Source organism: Heterocephalus glaber, unplaced genomic scaffold (genome assembly GCF_053883595.1).
Source record: "Heterocephalus glaber isolate CG9 unplaced genomic scaffold, H.glaber_assembly_v1.0 deba00000122, whole genome shotgun sequence".
Lineage (NCBI taxonomy): Eukaryota > Metazoa > Chordata > Mammalia > Rodentia > Bathyergidae > Heterocephalus > Heterocephalus glaber.
Window position 1 is genome coordinate 50,370,442 of NW_028258138.1, and position 22,328 is coordinate 50,392,769.

The following is a 22,328-nucleotide window of genomic DNA, read 5'->3' on the forward strand; positions in this document are numbered from 1 at the left end:
GAGTGAAATTGAAAATGTAATAAAATATTTACCAACAAAGAAAAGTCCAGGTCTGGATGGCTTCACTGCTGAATTTTGCATGACATTTAAAGAAGAACTAATGCCGTTACTCTTTAAACCCCTCAAGGAAATTGAAAGGGAAGCAATACTTCCAAATTCATTCTTGGAAGCAAGTGTTACTTTGATTCCAAAACCAGGGAAAGACCCAACCCAAAAAGAGAACTACAGGACAATCTCCCTAATGAACATAGATGCCAAAATCCTCAACAAGATTCTGCCAAACAGAATACAGAGGGTCATCAAGAAGTTTATACAATCCTGACCAAGTTGGATTTATCCCAGGGATGCAAGGATGGTTCAACATTCGTTAATCAATAAATGTAATACACCATATTAACAGAGTCAAGGACAAAAACCATATGATCATCTCAATAGATGCAGAAAAAGCATTAGACAAAATCCAGCACGCATTCATGATAAAAACCCTACAGAAAATTGGAATAGATGACCTTTATCTTAACCTGATTAAGGCTATGAAAAACCAACAGCCAACATCATACTAAATGGTCAAAAACTGAAAACTTTCACACTAAAGTCAGGAACAAGACAAGGATGCCCACTATCACCACTCCTCTTCAATATAGTTCTGGAAACATTAGCCACAGCAATTAGAAAAGAGAAAGAAATAAAAGGAATAAAGATAGGAAAAGAAGAAGTTAAACTGTCATTCTTTGCTGACAAGATACTTTATATAGAAGACCCAAAAAACTCCACCAGAAGGCTTCTAGACTTAATTGACAGATTCAGTAGAGTAGCTGGATACAAGGTCAACACTCAAAAAACAATAGATTTCTTGTACACAAATAACAGACACACTGAAAGAGAAATTAGGGAAACAATTCCTTTTGCAATAGCATCCAAAAAAATGAAATATCTAGGAATCAATGTAACAAAGGAAGCAAAAGACCTCTACACTGAAAACTATAGCACTCTGAAAAAAGAGATCGAAGAGGATATAAGAAAATGGAAAAACATCCCTTGCTCTTGGGTCGGAAGAACCAATATAGTGAAAATGGCCATACTTCCAAAACTACTATATAGATTCAATGCAATGCCAATTGAAATTCCAACAATATACTTCACAGAACTAGACAAAACAATCCAAAAATTCATTTGGAACCAGAAGAGGCCTAGAATAGCTAAAAAAATTCTAAGCAACAGAGACATGGCTGGGGGTATCACAATCCCCAACTTGAAACTATACTAGAAAGCTACTGTGATAAAATCAGCATGGTACTGCCAAAGGAACAGACCTGAGGATCAGTGGAATAGATTAGAAGATGCAGAAACAACTGCAGACATACTCAGCCACCTCATCTTTGACAAAGGAGCCAACCACCATCATTGGAGGAAAGATAGCCTATTTAATAAATGGTCTTGGAAAAAATGGATTTCAACCAGCCAAAGATTAAAACTACACTGATACCTATCACCATGCACTAAACTAAGATCGAAGTGGCTTAAAGATATAAATATTAAGACAGAAACACTAAACTTGCTGGAAGATAAGTTAGGTAGAACTCTTGAAGACACTGGCATAGGAAAAGACTTCATGAACAAAACCTCAGCAGCACAGGAACTAGCAGAAAGAATCAACAACTGGCATCTCATCTTATTAAAAAGCTTGTGCACTGAAAGAGAAACCACCAACAGAGCTAAGAGACAACCTACAATATGGGAAAAATTTTTAGCAGCTGTACCTCAGACAAAGGACTACTATCTAGAATATATAAAGAATTGAAAAACATCAGACCCCCAAATTCAAAGACCCAATTTGAAAATGGGCATCTGAAATGAACAGACATTTCTCAGACAAAGAAGTAAAAGCAGCAAACAAATATATGAAAAAATGTTCACCATCACTCGTCATTCTAGAGATGCAGATGAAAACAACACTGAGATTCCACCTCACCCCAGAAAGAATGGCTGCTATCAAGAAATCAACAAATAACAAATGCTGGCGGGGGTGTGGGGAGAAAGGAACCCTTCTCCATTGTTGGTGGGAGTGCAGACTGGTGCAACCACTGTGGAAGTCAGTATGGAGATACCTCAAAGAACTAGGACTAGAGGTCCCATTTGACCCAGCTATTCCCCTGCTGGGGATCTTCCCAAAAGAATTAAAAGAATCATACCACAGTGATATATGTGCACCCATGTTCACAGCAGCACAGTTTGTAATAGCTAAAGTTTGGAAACAGCCCAAGTGCCCATCAACTGGAAACTGGATAAAGAAAATGTGTTTTTTTTTTAATAAAATGGAGTACTACTCAGCCATAAAGAATGAAAAGCTAGAGTCATTTATAGCTAAATGAATGCATATTGAGGCCATACTCTTAAGTGAAATAAATAGGACACGCATGTGTAAATGCCAAATAGTTTCTCTAGTGTGAGAAACTGAATGTGTAAATAAGAATTAAAATGATTAAAATGAATAATTGATAATTTGAAATAGGAAGAAAAGGTCCAAAGTAGTAGGGGTGGTGGGAGAGGACAGGGAAAGGAAAGGAGGGAAAGGAAAAATTATGAGAAAAGAAAAAAATGGAAGCAAAGTCTATGTAAATGGGGAAGGGTGGAGGGGATGAAGGCGCACAGGTAATGGGAGAAAAAATAAGAACAAAGATCCATCACGTACAGGTACAAGCACCCAATGATAAATGTAAATGTATTGTTTACCTAAAATGAACCAATAAAAGAATTTAAGGAAAAAACCAAAAAATAAATAAATTTGTGTGTCTGATTTATTTCACTTAAAATATAGTCTTGAGGTGCATCCATTTACCTAAAAATGTCTAGAGTTTCTCGTTCTTTATGGCAACAGAGTACTTCATTGTATATAAATATATTTTGTTTCTCTATTCATCTGTTGATGTGCATATGGGTTGTTTCTAATATTGAGCTATTATAAATTGTGCTGCTATAGACATAACTATGCATGTATTGCTATAGTATGATGCTTTTAACTCTTTTGGGAAGATACCTAGAAGGAGAATAGCTGGGTCAAATGGAACCTCTAGTTTTAATTTTTTGGGAAATTTCTATATTGATTTCAATAATGGTTTTACAGATTTACACTCCCATCAAGAGCACAGGAGAGTCTCTTTTTCCCCACAGCCTCACCAGAATTTGTTATTGGTTTATTTCTTAATGATAGCCATTTTTCCTGGAGGGAGATGGAATCCCGTGGTTTTTTTAACTTACATTTCTTGAATGACCAGTGATGTGGAACATTTTTTCATACATTTATTTGCTGTTTGTACTTATTCATCTGAGAAGTATGTATTCACTTCAGATGTACTTTTCTGAACTGGTTCTTTAAATTTGGTGAGTCTGAGTTTTTTGAGTTCTTAAATTTAAAAAAACTTTAAATATTTGTTAATAGACAAAGAATTAACATGTAATGAGTTTATTGTTATTTGAAAAGAATAAATATTTTTCAATTTCTGTTTTAATTTCTAATATCCTAAATACTGATAGCTGTAACGTATATAAACAAAAGCTCCTCATAGTCACAGCCTTCAATAAGACTATAAAGTAAAACTAAGAACAATTTATCTATCCTATGGCTATCAAAGCTCAGCCACAGTCAACCCTAATAACAGTGTTAAATGACTCTGAGAGGTGAAACTAGAATCATTTTCTCAATGCCCTGTCTGCAGGGAGAGGGGATCCCAGCACAAAGCAACTGTAAGGCAATGGTGGAAAAGACATAGGAAGGACATTGTGCAGTGGGCACATCATCAAACCCTGAGAGAACCCATCACGTGTTTGATGACAGCACTTTTGACACATGCCACATAGATCTCATCTGAATTAGCAAGAGAGAGAGAGAGAAAGAGAGAGAGGGAACCAATAAAGTGTAACATCTGTCCTTTTGTCCTTTATCTTTTCTCTTTTTTTAATTGAACCCAGGGCCTTCACACTGAGCTATATTCCCACCCTGTTATGACTACACATAACCCCAAAGCCTCAGACAGTCTTAGGTAGGGCTTTTCAGAGGTGGCTCGATCTGGGGTGTGTGATTCTGAGATTAAGGATGTGATGCTGGGATTAAGGATGCCACACCCTGGGTGTGACTGCTACCTGCTCAAAGGGTGGGTAGCCTGGATGGAATATAAAAAGGACAGAAAGAAGCTGCTTTGCTACTTCACTGCTTTGTACCTTCTGCCTGCCCTGCTTTGCCATGAATAATTTCACCCCTATGATGCTTCTCTGCCATGCCACCCTGCCTTGGAGTCAATTGACTATGGACTGAAACTTCTATAAACTGTGAGCTGCAATAAACCTTTCCTCTTATAACTTGTGGGTGTTGAGTATTTTGTCTCAGCAACAAGAAAAGTAACTAAGACACACCCCCTTTTTACTTTTTACTTTGAGACATGGCAACTAAAATGCCCAGGTTAGGCTTGAACTTGCAATCCTCCTGCATCACCTTCCCACAGTACTGGGCTTATGAACATGTGCTACTATGCTGGCCCTTTTTTTTCTTTCTTTGGGTCCAGATGCTGCTTTTAAAGGAAGTTGAACCATTTGAAGACCTTAACACTAAAGACTGACTCTTCTTTTCTTGCCCCCACTCACTGGCCAACAAAGATTTCCCATTCAAGACTCTCTCTTAATGATAATTTTTCACTCCAAGTGACTCAAAGACTGCACAGCCAGCAAGCACCAGTGGCTCTGAAGTCAAATTTAACAATTGCAACCTCAGGGCCAGGAATTTAGCTCAGCACTGCAGCACCTGTCTGGCAAGCACAAAGTCCGAATTCAATTCCCATATCAAAAAAAAAAAATTGCTTCTTCACAGTTGTGCTTAGGGTAAATTCCACAATATGTTCTGAATATTCCAACCCAAAAAGGAGATTGCAGAAATAGAACTCAATTTCTCTAGAGCAGTGCTGTGCAAGTTTTTCTACCCCTTGTAACCTAAAAGCATTATTAATTTTTTACCTTCAAAACTCTCATCATATCACCACCAGTGACAGCATATCTAACATCTGTGTTTGCCAAACATTGAGCCAAGTACCTTGAATGTTTGTGCTAACTCTGTAGCCACCCTCATTTTATAGAGGAAGAAACAGAGATACCACACACAGGAGTGTTCTGTGTTTAAAAGTCATACAGATTACATTACATACTCTATTCTACAATAAATCTGGGTGAGATTTATTATAAAAATTGTATTAGCTCCCCAAAATCTTCATAAAGTAGATATTCCCATAAGGGATAATATGTTTATCCCAAGGTTTAATGTTCCCTTCAGGGTACAGGTACAATGGGAAAGAAACCAAAACAGAGAATTGGATTTCACTCTACCTACACCTGATGGTAAAATCTGTAAACTCAAAAGCTTTTGTTATCTTTCACACAACTTTCCTACATGTGGGACTGTAGAAAATGAGGAGGAGGATTTAAAAGCAGAAAGAAAAGCTAAAAGATTAGAAAAAACAGAAATAGTTTAGTTTGAATAATAAATTATAAGGTCATGATATTTTAAATTAACCACTTCTTACCTTACTAGAGAAAACAGGAAATAAACATTGTTAATTATAAATCCACTAAATATGGCCATATGCAAATGGTTGATGTGATTTGAATATCTGAATTCTCTCTAAATCCCATGTTGAAATTTAATCTCCAATACAATAATATTATGAGGCAGGGTCTTTGAGGGGTGAACAATGAGAGATTCTCACTTGTGAATGGAATTAAGGCCCATAAAAAAGAGCCACCACAGAGCATTTTTCTGTGCCCGTCTGCCTTCTCTGTCCTCTAGAAAACACAGCAAGAAGGTGCTATCTTGAAACCAGAGAGTAGCTCTCACCAGACACTGAACCTTCTGGCACCTTGATCTTGGGCTTCCCAACCTCCACACTTGTGAGGAAGTAATTTCTAAATTTTCTGGTATTAATAAATTACCCATTCTCAAGTATTTTTTTACAGAAGTACAAACAGATGAAGAGAATGGTCAAGAAAGTAATACATATTGTTAAACTCTATGTTCTACTTTTTCCCCAGGCCAAGACCCCCAAAGACTTTGTCTTATCTCTTTTTCTAGTATTAGTAACAAGTTTCATAACTAAGCACTATTCCCATAGCAGAAACTGTCAGCTTAATAGAAGTAGTGTATTATGTGGTGGGTTAATGTAATTATACACATGAAATAACATATGCTAGCAATACATCTTATATTGAAGCCAATTTCAAGTTAAATCAATTCTCCAGGGATAGGATTATAGTAGTGTATCTGCCATATGATGTAACATTACATGCTCCTAGGTACTTGTCATCTTAAGGTATGTGTGCCATATGATGTAACACTGCATGCTTCTAGGTACATGTCATCTTAAGGTATGTGATATTAATCTTCAATATTCAATGAGTGACTTTCTGAAATATATATAATTAATCTTCAACCTATTATATACAAAAAATTTGGCCACTCTGAAGATCTAACAGCTTACTTTTACTCATTTTTGGCAGATGACACTCTATGAGCAAAATAATCAAATAAAGAAACTAACAAACAAGAATAGGAACTCTTTTTATTTTTTGACATTCAAGAGTGCAGGAATATTGTTCCATGAACAAAGGATGTATTTTAATTGTCATATAGCAGCATATTATTTCACATACTCCATTCCTATGTCTAGGTCATGAGCCAAAGTCAGGCTTATATAAACCTGAAACCAAAAGGAGGAAGTCAAGCTTGCTCATGTAAGAGAAATGACACAAAGAAAACTTACCCCTAAGCCTTGGCCCACTGCAGAGACCAGGCCTGGATACTGTCACCAAGTAAGCTGGTTGTGGGCTCTGCCCAGCCACTGGTGCCATTATCAGAAATGGTCAAAGGCATGCCTGACACCAGAAAAGGCAAAGGGAGAACAGAGAGAAACAAACTCAGTACTGGCCAGATCAGTCCCAGGCAGAAGTGTGAAATACAGTCATTCTTCAAGTCAAGCATGCTCTTCTTTCAATTCCTTTATTAAACCACTGTCTACTATTGGTGCCAATATCACTTTGTCAATTGATGACTAAACACCTCATTTCCACTTCTAATTTGATATATTAGTTTGAGAGGGCTGTCCCAATAAAGTACCATAACCTAGTAGTTTAAACAACAGAAATTTATTGTCTCACTGTTTGGGAGACTATAAGTCTGGGATCAAAGATGCAGCAGAATTGACTTTCTCTAGGGACTGTGAGAAAATCTGTATCATGCTTCTTTCCTAGCTTCTGATGGTTTTCCAGCAATCTTCAGCACTCTTTGTATTGCAGATGGATCACCCAGATCTCTGCCTTCATTGTCACATGATGTTCTGCTTTGTGTGTGTATGTGTGTGTGTTCAAATTTCCTCATTTCATAAGGACATCAAGCATACTGAATTAGGACTCCATAGTTTGGGGGGGCATAATTCAATTCAACCAAAGACATGCAAGGTAAAAACATACCTATAATCCAAAGCTCAGCTGGACTCTATGACTCAGCATAAAGTCTACAACTACCCTTCTCACAAAATAGAAATTGTTGACATTCAATTAAGGTAATGAGTCCACTTAATATGGATAGGGAATAAAAAGATGAATAGGAGGCTGTCCTGTAGAGGGAGGCCCTGTGCAATATTATTACCAACCTTTCAGGCTGCCGTAACACCACCTCCAGCCCAGATGAACAGAGGCACCCAGTACCTAGGAGGTGAGCCATGTGAGTGCCAGCAGCATACACCCCTCCCCTCCTTGAATTGAGAAAACACCTAAACAAGTCTCAAAACCAGACTTCCAGATCACCTAAAGTAACCCCAAAGGGAAACAAGATGCAACAATCTGATACTCAACCATCTGGACTCCCTGAACTGGGAACAAAAGAGAATCTGGAAAAAAAGAAATCAGAAATAATTTCTCAGACAACAGCAGAGATTGTGCCCATACTGCAAGACATGATTAATAAATCTAGAGAGGGCACAGATAAAAAAAAAATAGAGGAGTTGAGGAACACGATGGAATCCACAAAACCCATGCAAACATTTCCAGGCAGATTTCTAGGAGATTAAAAACTCCATTGAAAGTTTACACAGAAGAATGAGTCAATGTGAGGACAGAATTTCAGATATAGAAGATAAGACTGCAATTAGTGACAAGGAAAAGACAATTTTCTTTAAAATAGTAAGGGACCATGAGAAATCAATCCAGTAGCTACTGGACAATGCAAAGAAGAACAACATAAGACTGATTACAGTCAATGAAGAAACAGGAGTTCAGACAACATAAAAAAACCTGTTCATGGAAGTGATGGCAGAAAACTTCCCAAACAAGGGAAAAGAACTTGACTTACAGATAAGAGGGGCATATAGGACTTCAACTAGCCTGGATCAAAAAAAAACTACACATAGGCATATAAGAGTTAAGATTCCAGAAACCCAACAGAAGAACAAAATTCTACAAGAAGTTAGAGAAAAGAAACAAATCACATACAAAGGAAAGCCCATCAGAATCACAGCAAGCCTGCCAACACAAACCCTCAAAGCAAGAAGAGCTTGGGGTGACATATTCCAAGCCATAAAGGAAAACAGCCTCCAACCCAGATTGATGTCCCCTGCAAAACTATCTTTCAAAACTGATGGAGAAATAAGATACTTTCATGACAAAGAACATGTTAGGAACTGCCAAACCAGCACACCAAAAAATTTTAGACAATATCCTAGGAAAAGACAAAGGATCACAAACCCAGGAAGCACAGCAGAATGAATCCATCAGACAAAACAAGAAGCTAAATGCAAAGGGGGAGAATCCAACAAAAAGAAAGTCATGACAATGGTAAGTCAATATATTTCAGTTATAACCATCAACATTAATGGTCTCAGTTCACCAATCAAAAGAAATAGACTGGCAGAATGGGACAAGAAGCAAGATCCAACAACATGCTGAATACAAGAAACACACTTAATTCAAAAAGAAACTCATAGACTGAAAGTTAAAGGGTGGAAAACAATACTCCATGTGACAGGAACAAGAAAAAAAGCAGAAGTAGATCAAGTGCATTTCAAGCCAACACTGATTAAGAGAGACAAAGAAGGACACTACACCCTCGTATACAAAACAATCCAAGAGGAAGAGATGACAATAATTAATATATATGCACCAAACACTGGTGCTCCCAACTATATAAAACAAATACCAATGGATGTGAAAAATCAAATAAACACTAATACAATAGTAGTATGGGACCTCAATACCTCACTGTCACAAATTGAAAGATCAACTAGACAAACAAATTAAACAATGAAATACTAGATCTCAATCAAACTCTTGAACAAATGAACTTAACAGATGTTTACAGAGTGTTCCAATCCATTAATTCAGAATACACATTCTTTTCAGCTGCACATGGGTCGTTCTCCATAATAGACCACATACTCACTCATAGAACATGTTTAAGTAAGGGCAAAGGAATTGAAGCTATCTCCTGTATATTATCAGATGAGAATGAGATGAAATTGGAGATGAATAGCAAAAGAAACCGCAAGAATTTCATAAACACATGGAAATTGAACAAAACACTTCTGAATAACCAATGGATTACAGAGGAAATTAAAGAAGAAAGCAGACAGTTCCTATAATTAAATGACAATGCCAATACAACATATTGGAATCTATGGGACACAATGAAAGCAGTCTTACAAGGGAAATTCATAGCAGTGAATAATCATATTAGGAAACCAGAGTGATCCCAATTAAAAAACCTGATGCTGAACCTCAAGCTTCTAGAAGAAGAAGAGCAGTATAAACCCAATGCTCATACAAAGGAGGAAATTATACATCAGAGCAGAAATCAGTGCAATGGAGACTAAGAGAACAATACAAAAAAACAATGAAGCCAGGAGGTGGTTCTTCGAAAGAATAAACAAAATTAGCACACCCTTAGCCAACTTTATCAGAAAAAGGAAAGAAAAGGCCCAAATCCATGCAATTAGGAATAAACAGGAAGAAATTACAACAGACCCAGCAGAAATCCAGAGGATCATCAATACCTACTTTGAGAACCATACACCAATAAGATGGAAAACACAGAAGAAATGGACAGATTCCTAGATATGTATGAATTACAAAAATTAAATGAAGAAGACCTACAAATTCTAAATGACCCAATATCAATCAATGAAATTGAAAATGTAATTAAACACTTACCAACTAAGAAAGGCCCAGGTCCTGATGTCTTCACTGCTGAATTCTACAAGACATTTAGAGAGGAAAAACTGCCAGTCCTGTTTAAACTCTCCAATGAAATTGAAAGGGAAGCAATACTCCCAAAATCATTCCTGGAAGCAATTATCACTTTGATCCCCAAAGCAGAGAAAGATCCAACTGAAAAAGAGAACTATAGGCCAATCTCACTAATGAATGTAGATATAAAAGTCCTTAATAAGATACTGCCAAATAGAATGCAGAAGATCATCAGGAAGATTATACACCCTGACCAAGTCGGATTCATCCCAGGGATGCAGGGATGGTTCAACATATGCAAATCAATACATGTAATACACTATATCAATAGAACCAAGGACAAAAACCATAAGATCATCTCAGTAGATATAGAAAAAGCATTTGACAAAATCCAACATGCATTTATGATAAAAACCCCATAAAAAATTGGAATAGATGGTCTCTACCTCAATCTAATAAAAGCCATCTATGAAAAACCAACAGCCAATATCATACTAAATGGTCAAAAACTGAAATCCTTCACACTAAAATCAGGAACAAGACAAGGATGTCCACTGTCACCACTCCTGTTCAATATAGTTTTGGAAACATTAGCCACAGCAAAATGAAAAGAGAAATAAAAGGAATAAAGATAGGAAATGAAGTCAAATTGTCATTATTTTCAGATGACATGATACTCTCTATAGAAGAACCCAAGAACTCCACTAAAAGTCTTCTGGACTTAATAGCCAAATTCAGGAAAGTAGCTGGATACAAGGTCAACACACAAAAATCAATAGCTTTCTGCTACACAAACAACAGACTCACTGAGAGAAAATACGGCAAACAATTCCTTTCATAATAGCATCCAAACAACTGAAATACCTAGGAATCAACCTAACAAAAGCGATCAAGGATCTCTTCTCTTAAAACTATACCATTCTGAAAAGAGTGACAAGATGATATCAGAAAACGGAAAGACATCCCTTGCTCCTGGGTAGGAAGAATCAACATAATGAAAATAACCATGCTTGTAAAACTGCTATATAGATTCAATGCAATCCCAATTGAAATCGCAGCAGCACACTTCATGAAGCTTGAGAAAACAATCCAAAAATTCACTTGGAACAAGAAGAGACCTAGAATAGCAAAAGCAATTCTAAGCAACGGAGACACAACAGGGGGTATCACAACCCCCAACCTGAATCTATACTGCAAAGCTACTGTGATTAAAAAACAACATGGTACTGGCAAAGAAACAGATGTGAGGACCAGTGGAACAGATTAGAAGATGCAGAAACAACTCCAGACACACTCAGCCACCTCATCTTCGACAAAGGAGCCAAACACCCTCATGGAGAAAAGATAGCCTCTTTAATAAATGGTGCTGGAAAAACTGGGTTTCATCTTGCCAAAGATTAAAACTAGACCTATATCTCTCACCATGCACTAAACTAAAATCGAAATGGATTAAAAATCTAAATATTAAAACAGAAACGCTGAACCGGCTGAAACAGAGGTTAGGTAGAACTCTTGAAGACATTGGTGTAGGAAAAGATTTTATGATCAAAACCTCAGTTGTCCATGAACTAGTACAAAGAATCAACGAGTGGGATCTCTTCCTATTAAAAAGCTTCTGTACAGCAAGAGAAACCACCAGCAGTGTGAAGAGACAACCCACAATGTGGGAAAAAATTTTCACCTGATATTCCTTAGACAAAGGTCTACTATCTAGAAGCTATAAAGAACTTAAACAAATCAGACCTCCCAAATCTAAAGACCCAATCCAAAAATAGGAATCTGAAATGAACAGACATTTCTGACAAAGATGTAGAAATAGCAAATAAACACATGAAAAAATTGTTCAACATCACTGGTCATTGGAGAGATGCAAATGAAAACAATGCTGAGATTCCACCTCACCCCAGAAAGAATGGCTGCCATCATGAAATCAACCAATAACAAATGTTGGCAGGGCTGTGGGGAAAGAGAAACCCGGCTCCACTGTTGGTGGGAGTGTAGACTGGTGCAAGCACTGTGAAAATCATTATGGAGGTACCTCAAAGAACTAGGACTAGAAATCCCATTTGACTCAGCTATTCCCCTGGTGGGTATTTTCCCCAAAGAATTAAGAGAATAATACCACAGTGATATATGTGCACCCATGTTCATAGCAGCACAATTTGTAATAGCCAAAACTTGGAAACAGCCCAGTTGCCCATCAACTGGAGATTGGATAAAGAAAATGTGAGGTTTTTTTTATAAAAGGGAGTACTACTTAGCAAAAAAAATGAGAAATTAGAGACATTTATTGCTAAATGGATGCACATTGAGCCAATACTCTTAGGTGAAATAAACAGGACAGCCATGTGCAAATACCAAATAGTTTCTCTAGTGTGAGAAACTGAAAGTGTAAATAAGTACTAAAAGGTATAATAGATAATGTGAAATAAGAAGAAAAGGGGCAGGGTAGAGGAAAGGAAAGAAGAGAATGGAATCAATATGAGAAAATTAAAAAATGGAAGCAAAGTTTTTGTAAATAGGGAGGGATGGAGAGGTTGAAGGGAGGGCAGGGGAATGGGGAAAAAATGAGAAGCAAGAGAGATTATGTAAAGGTGCAGATCTCCAATGATGAATGTAACTGTACTGTATACCTAAAATGTACCAATAAAATTAATTTTTAAGTATTACCAACTGGAAAAAAAAGTAGAAAGAGAATCTGAATACCGATTCTTTTGTGTACAAATTATGTGCTCTGTAATAATACATAGCCCACCCAATGCCCTGGGTTTTTATAGGCAACAAATGCCCTAAAATTTAAGTGGCAACATCAGACAAGATGTATGTATGTATGTATCTTTGTGCTATACGTAGGCCTTTTGTCCTCAGTTCCATTCTTCACAGTTCCCCTGCTCTGCTTTTTATCTCAGGGGCTGATTCTGTGGGCTTTGTTTCCCAGACTTCAATGTTATCTAGATTCTTGCCAAGTTAGACAGTCTAACAAGAAAATAAAAAGCAGAATTATTGAAATTGTTGCGTTTATTTTCAGTGTGACAATACTGTGCTCCAAAAAATATGTTTAAAGAAAAAAAGACTGCATGGGTTGATTAGGGAATGTAGGTTATTGGTCTCCAAATATAGACATCAGAGAGAGAGAGAGACAGAGGAGGGAAGAAGGAGGAGGAAGAAAGAAGGAAGAGGAGGTGGGGAAAGAGGAGGAAAGAGAGGAAGAAGAAGAAAAAGGGGAGGGAGGGAGGGGGGAGGCTGCTTAGCTACAGTAAGGAATCTAATCACTGACCTCACCCTTTTTCCTATTAAGTGTAATGAAGACAATTTCCAAGGATATGTAGTTCTGATTCTAGACTTCCCTATGCATAATCTTATCTGGCCCAGATGTCTAATCATACAGCATCGTACCAATGTGAACTTCCAGTCCCATGTAGCTTAGGCTCAACCTGGCCTCTGACCGCAGAAGCTGGGTCTGTGTTCACCAGCCCCTGCCTCTCAGTGGGACTCCCTACTAGTCTGCTTGCCAACTGTTGACAGTCTCCAGTGACTGTCCTTCCCTCATCCACTCTGGAAACTTGGCAGCCCAGGGACTGTTCTAGGATCCAGATTCAGTCACTCAGCCTTTCCCTACAATGGCGTCCCCACCAGCTTCTGCTCTGTGTGACTGTACCAAGATTCCTTACCAACTGTTAACTCTAGAAGGCTGCTTTGAAAGCAGTGTCTCATGTTCACCCTGCTGTCTCCAACTGCAGAAGAGTCTCCCAGTCCTGGTATAGTTCTCCAGGAGCAGAAAATTTGTTAGTTTGTTTGCCTCCCAACTGGTGGCTAGCTAGTTGCTGTCAGTGGTGCTGTGCTGTTTCTTCTCCATGGTGTGACCTATTTCTTCTGTGTCACTTAACCCTGTTTTCTTCTCCTCTGTCAGTTCCCTCATGGTTTCTATGTACCCTCCACTAAGATACTGTTTTCCAGATTCTAGACACCTTGTCTTGGAGAAGCTGAGTTGCTAGCACTTACTGCTCCACCATTTTGAGTTCACCTATATAAATGTTTTAGGGTAATTGCTTTAAAAATATGAATATTCTGTCTTATAAGAGTTAGAAGTATGAAATTACAAGTCCTAAGTCCAAAAGTCTATAAATATTGCAACTCTTAGACCTAAGTATCACCACAATATTTTTATAATTTTGAAAAATTACTGTCTTTTCCAGGTGAACCAGATTTCAAATCTAAATTGTGCCTTTGATAGTATTGCAAAATGGTTTTGTCATTGTTTCTTTAAGCTAAGTGTATTTAAGCTTAAAAATATTTATTATGAAAACAAATAAGAACCACTGAATGATAAAATAGGAATTATTTTGTACACTGATTAAAATTTGAGGAACACAGCGCATTTTTCCAGGGCTTTCCCTGCCAGAAGTGATCACCATGGACAATGGCTATATTTCAACTCAAATGTTATGTTTCACATTTGCAATTTAATCACTTAATCAATCAGGCATAGGAAAACCATCGTTCTGAATCATATTAACTTGAGGCCTCAGTAAGTTGTTTGAGAAGATTTTCAGAGGGGAACTCAACTTGAATTCTGAAAGGACAGCTCTTGTTCATGTTTATCTCTGAGACTAAACACTGTTAGCATAGATTGTTCTTTGTTAGATTAATCTCTGTCTAGATCAGTGGTTCTCCAAATATGATCTCTGGACCAGCAGCTTCTGTATCTAGGCCCATGTCAGAAACGCAAATTCTCAGGTCTCATCCAGGCCTGCTGATTGGAAACTAGGGGGATGGGGTGAATACTATGTGTTTTAACAATTGTCTGTCCTCCAGGCAATTCTAATGTCTGCTAAGCCTGATAACCACTCAGCTAGATTATTTCAAGCTTCATATAATCATTCCAAATTGTGTGCTCAAATTCGGATGAAATGGAATGAGGGAATACCTCTACTTCTTGTGATTAGAAGTGGTCAGAGAATTTTGTCCATGATGGAAAGAGAAACCTCACTTCTGTATTTTCTGCTCATAGGATAGAATGATTTTTCTTTAGGAAATCAAACTAAGTTTCCTGGAATATCTATAATTTATACTGATATAATAATGGTTACCTCAGTAGTTCAATTAAACTCTCCACCTTAAAACTGAGAGAAACATCACTAAGAAAAGACTGCTTAGGATGAGAAAAGTCTCACGTTTTAAAGGGCTTACATCAAATCACTTGGCAACCTAGATTTTTTTAGCTGGAAAGAGTTTAGAGTACTTGTTTTATTTCACTGTCCTCAAAAGAATTGCTGGTTTGGGCCAGCAAACCCTGTTAGAGAGACAAATGAAGGTTCAAGAGACAGAATATCTTTGTGGAGGGGCAGGGGACCCCAACAAAATGGAGCTCCGAACTGATTCAACTGACAGATTTATTGAGGAACAACAAAAGCATAGATCTGCTGAGTGCAAATGTTTGTTTTAGGTAGCAAGGCAGGCAAGCATGGGGACAGTTTGGCTGAATAATTAACTTTTATCTGATTGTCCTTTGGATCCTTCCTTGTTTTCCTCATAAGGCCCATCTCTGCTCCAGTTGGCAAAACATCATCAAGATGTTCTGGCTCCTGGGAGTTAGCATATCCCCCCTCACCCCCACTTGAGCAGACATCGACCTGTTGGGTGTCACAAGGAATTCCACAAGGAATGCCTGCCAGATAGGTAAGACTTTCTTATGATCTTATAAACCTCCAAAGACAAAGATAATCTCAGTCAATTATAATTACTTTGTTACCAAACTCAAAGTTTATTTTATGTTTTGGTACCAGGGATTGAACTCAGGACATTGAGCTTGAGAGGCAGGTGCCACACTTAACTCAGTTTAATAGCTATAAATATCAGAAAATGCATTTTTACATTTCCTATACTATTTCTATGTTAGGATCACAGAGAAATTCAAATAGTGCCTAAACAAAAATCTCATGGTTGACATTTCAGACACATCAGTAACCAAATTCTGTTATTCCAAGCACTCTTAGCTAAGTCCCTGCCTAGGAACAGATAACATTTCTGGTCTAATGAAGAGGGGGAAGATTTGATCTTGTCCAAGTCAGGACTGATTCCTCAGCCAAGTCCAAATCTCTTCTGGGGAAGAGAAAATCACTGGAGTTGTCTCATTAGCCTCTCTCCCCCTACAACTGCCCCCCAGGTGCGAGAGTGTGTGTGTGTGTGTGTGTGTGTGTGTGTGTGCGCGCGCGCGCGCTGTTTACAGAACATCTTTTCCAAAGTTAGTTAAAGTCATTTATAAAGGTTGTATCATTTATGACAGGGAATAAAATGAATGAATTGATTTCATAATTTATCCACTGTCTCAAATGTTCCTCAAATTAGTTAAAAGGGGCCAAACTTTTAAAGTACAGATACAATGTCAAATCATATGCAGATGGATTTTTAAAAATAGAATTATCACTCTATTACTTAAGGATTATACTTGTCTTAAATATTATAGGCACTTTCAACTCAAGCATTATTCCTTATGATTGATGTATGCAAGCTATGACAGTTTGGTAGAATAACAGTATATTTTATAATAATTGGATAAGATTTACTGTTTTGTTATTAGGGAGTTAAGAACAATTTTTCTTTTTCTGTTTATAGCTGTATGATCCTTCAGATAGTGTAGGTGTCTGGGGGTAGTATCCAGTCAGGCTGAGGCAGGGGCAGCTCGTCTTGTACATTGTTTCCAAGACAACAGCATCCTGTCATTATGAGACCTCATAATGAACTTGCGACTGTCAGTGTAGATAGAGGGAAGAAGAAAATATTGAGGCAGGTCTGTGCATGCCCTACCGAGGTCCCGAGTTGCGTGGAAGACACCGAATCACCCTGCTGCAGACAGGCAGGTCAGCCCATGCCCTACCGAGGTCCTGAGTCACACAGAACACGCTGAATCAGCCCACTGCAGACAGGCAGGTCTGTGCATGCCCTACCGAGGTCCTGAGTCCCACGGAAGATGCTGAATCACCCGCTGAAGACAGGCAGCCACCTGGTTGCACACTACAAAGACACAGAGGACACCAGACCACCAGACCAAGGTACTGAGTCCCACTGCTCCCAGCCCAGAGGTAGGGGCTTCTGAGCCGCCATCTCACTGCTCCTGGTCCAGAGGAAGGGGCTTTCCTGCCACCGTCTCTCCTACTGCTCCCAGCCCACAGGAAATGGCTTTTGGGTCACCATCCCTAAGGCTGCTCGTGGCCCCTGTCCCACCTCACCCAGCTCAGAGGAGGTAATCCATGCAGGCCCTAACAGCCCCCCGTCCCAGTCGAAATGAGAAAACACATAAATAAGTCTCAAAACCAGACTTCCAGATCACCTACAGCAACCCCAAAGAGAAATGACATGGAACACTCTGATACTCAACCACCTGGACCCACTGAACTGGCAACAAAAGGGGATCTGGAAAAAGTGAAATCAGAAATAATTTCTCAGATAACAGGAGAAGTAGTGCCCCTAGTGCAAGACATGATTAATAAATCTAGAGAGGAACTCAGGAACATGATGGAATCTCAAAATAGGAAACAAATGGAATCCATAAAACAGATGCAAATAGATTTCCAGGACATGAAAAACTCCATTGAAAGTCTACACAGCAGAATGAGCCAATGTGAGGACAGAATTTCAGATATAGAAGATAAGATTGCAATTAGTGACCATGAAAAGAAAAATTGCTTCAAAATTATAAGGGAACATGAGAAATCAATCCAGCAGCTGCTAGATGATGCAAAGAAGAATAATATAAGACTGATTGGAGTCAATGAAGAAACAGGAGAGAGTGCAGATGACATAAAAAATCTCTTCACAGAAATAATGGCAGAAAACTTCCCAAGGAGGGGAAAAGAGCTTGACATACAGATAAGTGAGGCATATAGGACTCCAAATAGCCTTGATCAAAAATATCTACACATAGGCATATAATTGTTAAGATTCCAGAAACTCAACAGAAGAACAAAGTTCTACAAGCAGTCAGAGAAAAGAAACAAATCACATACAAAGGAAAGCCCATCACAATCACAGCAGACTTCTCAACACAAACCATCAAGGCAAGAAGAGCTTGGAGTGACATACTCCAAGCCCTAAAAGAAAACAGCCTCCAACCCAGATTGATGGACCCTGCAAAACTAGCTTTCAAAATGGATGGAGAAATAAGATACTTTCATGATAAAGAGCACCTTAGGAACTTCATGAATACCAAACCAGCACTCCAAAGAATTTTACACAATATCCTAGAAACAGACATTGAGGATCACAACTCCAGGAAGCAAAGCAGAATGAATCCATCTGGCATGACAAGAAATTAAATGTAAAGGGGGAGAACCCAACAAAAAGAAAATGTCATGGCAATGACAACTCAATACGTTTCAGTTATAACCATCAACGTTAATGGTCTCAGTTCACCAATCAAAAGAAATAGACTGGCAGAATGGGTAAAGAAGCAAAATCCAACAATAGGCTGCATACAAGAAACACACTTAATTCAAAAGGAAACTCATAGACTGAAAGTTAAAGGGTGGAAAACAATACTCCATGCAATGGGAACCCCAAAAGAAGTAAGAGTAGCTATCCTCTTTGCAGATCAAGTAGATTTCAAACCAACACTGATTAAGAGAGAAAAAGAAGGACAGTACATCCTTGTAAAGGGAACAATCCAAGAGGAAGAGATGAGAATCATAAATATCTATGCACCAAACACTAGTGTGCCCAACTATATAAAACAAATACTAAGGGACATGAAAAGTCATATATGCACTAATACAATTGTAGTGGGGGACCTCAACACCCCACTGTCACAAATAGACCAACTAGACAAGAAATAAGTAATGAAATACTAGAACTCGATCGAGCTCTTGAACAAATGAACTTAACAGATGTTTACAGAGTCTTCCACCCCACAAAATCAGAATACACATTCTTCTCAGCTGCACATGGGTCTTTCTCCAAAATAGACCACATACTCACACATAGAACATGTCTAAGTAAGTGCAAAGGAATTGAAGTTATCCCCTGTATATTATCAGACCATAGTGTGATGAAATTGGAGATCCATAACAAAAGAAACTCGAAAAATTTCATAAACATGTGGAAATTGAACAACACACTTCTGAATAACCAATGGGTCACAGAGGAAAGTAAAGAAGAAATCAGACAGTTCCTTCAATTAAATGACAATGACAATACAACATATCAGAATCTATGGGACACAGTGAAAGCACAATGAGGGAAATTCATAGCAGTGAATACTCATATTAGGAAAACAGAACGAGCCCAATTAAACAACCTGATGCTGAACCTCAAGCTTCTAGAAAAAGAAGAGCAGAACAACCCCAGAGCTCCTACAAAGGAGGAAATTATAAAGATCAGAGGAGAAATCAATGCAATGGAGACTAAGAGAATGATACAAAAAAATCAATGAAGCCAAGAGTTGGTTCTTTGAAAGAATCAACAAAATTGACACACCCCTAGCCAAACTTATCAGAAAAAGGAAAGAAAAAACGCAAATCCATGCAATTAGGAATGAAAAGGGTGAAATTACAACAGACCCAGTAGAAATCCAGAGGATCATCAATACCTACTTCCAGAACCTATATGCCAATAAGATGGACAACACAGAAGAAATGGACAGATTCCTGGATACATATGAATTACCAGAGTTGAATGAAGAAGATCTAAAAATTCTAAACAACCCAATATCAACCAATGAAATTGAAAATGTAATTAAAAACTTATCAACTAAGAAAAGCCCGGGCCCTGATGGCTTCACTGCTGAATTCTACAAGACATTTAGAGAGGAACTGCTGCCACTACTGTTGAAACTCTTCAATGAAATTGAAAGGGAAGCAATACTTCCAAATTCATTCCTGGAAGCAAGCATCACCTTCATCCCCAAAGCAGAGAAAGACCCAACCAAAAAGGAGAACTATAGGCCAATCTCACTAATGAACATAGATGCAAAAATCCTTAATAAGATAATGGCAAACAGAATGCAGAAGATCATCAAGAACAGCATACACCCTGATCAAGTGGGATTCATCCCAGGGATGCAGGGATGGTTCAACATATGTAAATCAATCAATGTAATACATTATATCAATAGAGCCAAGGACAAAAACCATATGACTATCTCCATAGACCCAGAAAAAGCATTTGACAAAATCCAACATGCATTTATGATAAAAACCCTATAAAAAAATTGGAATACATAGTCTCTACCTCAAACTGATAGAAGCCATCTATGAAAAACCAACAGCCAATATCATACTAAATGGTCAAAAACTGAAATCCTTCACACTAAAATCAGGAACAAGACAAGGATGTCCACTATCACCACTCTTGTTCAATATAGTTCTGGAAACATTAGCCACAGCAATTAGACAAGAGAAAGAAATAAAAGGAATAAAGACAGGAAATGAAGAAGTCAAATTGTCATTATTTTCAGATGACATGATACTCTATATAGAAGACCCCAAGAACTCCACCAAAAGTCTTCTAGACTTAATAATCAAATTCAGTCAAGTAGATGGTTACAAGGTCAACACACAAAAATCAATAGCTTTCCTCTACACCAATGACAGACTCACTGAGAGAGAAATAGGGCAAATAATTCCTTTCACAATAGTGTCCAAAAAACTGAAATACCTAGGAATCCACCTAATGAAAGAAATCAAAGACCTCTTCTCTGAAAACTATGGCACTCTGAAAAGAGAGATTGAAGATGATATCAGAAAATGGACAGACATCCCCTGCTCCTGGGTAGGAAGGATTAATAGAGTGAAAATGGCCATACTTCCAAAACTGCTATATAGATTTAATGCAATCCCAATTGAGATCCCAGCAGCATGCTTCATGGACCTTCAGAAAACAATTCAAAAATTCATTTGGAACAAGAAGAGACCCAGAATACTAAAAGCAATTCTAGGTAACAGAGGCATGGCAGAGGGTATCACAATCCCCAACCTGCAACTATACTACAAAGCTACTGTGATAAAACACCATGATAATGGCAAAGAAACAGACCTGAGGACCAGTGGAACAGATTAGAAGATGCAGAAACAATGCCAGACACACTCAGCCATCTCATCTTTGGTAAAGGAACCAAACACCCTCACTGGAGGAAAGATAGCCTCTTTAATAAATGGTGCTGGAAAAATTGGGCTGCAACTTGCCAAAGATTAAAACTAGACCTATATCTCCTGCCATGCAATAAACTAAAATCAAAATGGATTAAAGATCTAAATATTAAAATAGAAATTCTGAACCAGTTGGAACAGAGGTTAGGTAGAACCCTTGAAGACATCGGTGTAGGAAAAGCTTTTAGGAACAAAACCTCAGTTGCTCATGAACTAGCACAAACAATCAACAAGTGAGATCTCTTCTTATTAAATAGCTTTGGCACAGCAAGAGAAACCACCAGCAGTGTGAAGAGACAACCTACAATGTGGGAAAAAAATCTTCACCTGCTCTTCCTCAGACAAAGGTCTACTATCTTGAATCTATAAAGAACTTAAAATGATCAGACTTCCCAAATTTAAAGACCCAATCTGAAAATGTGCATCTGAAATGAACAGACATTTCTCAGACAAGGAAGTAAAAGAAGCAAATAAATACATGAAAAAATGTTCAACATCATTGGTCATTCAAGAGATGCAAATGAAAACAATGCTGAGATTCCACTTCACTCCAGAAAGAATGGCTGCTATCATGAAATCAACCAATAACAAATGCTGGCGGGGCTGTGGGGAAAGAGAAACCTTGCTCCACTGCTTGTGGGAGTGTAGACTGGTGCAAGCACTGTGGAAATCAGTATGGAGATACCTCAAAGAACTAGGACTGGAAGTCCCATTTGACCCCACTATTCCACTGCTGGGGATCTTCCCAAAAGAATTAAAAGAATCATACCACAGTGATATATGTGCACCCATGTTCATAGCAGCACGGTTTGTGATAGCTAAAACTTGGAAACAGCTGAAATGCCCGTCAACTGGAGACTGGATCAAGAAAATATGGTTTTTGTATAAAATGGAGTACTACTCAGCCATAAA

At 38.1% G+C, this 22,328-nt stretch overlaps 1 protein-coding gene and 1 long non-coding RNA gene across 2 annotated transcripts in view; one reads left to right on the forward strand and one right to left on the reverse strand.

Annotated features, from left to right (window-relative positions):
* Window positions 1-22,328, reverse strand: part of Impg2 (interphotoreceptor matrix proteoglycan 2) — a 240,980-nt gene that overhangs the window by 65,853 nt on the left and 152,799 nt on the right. The gene's annotated exons all lie outside the window — the stretch shown is intronic.
* LOC147830426 (uncharacterized) overlaps window positions 15,718-22,328 on the forward strand; it is a 44,989-nt gene continuing 38,378 nt past the window's right edge. Inside the window, exon 1 of the long non-coding RNA XR_015452533.1 lies at window positions 15,718-15,954. This is a non-coding gene — a long non-coding RNA (uncharacterized LOC147830426). The remainder of the gene's footprint in view (window positions 15,955-22,328) is intronic.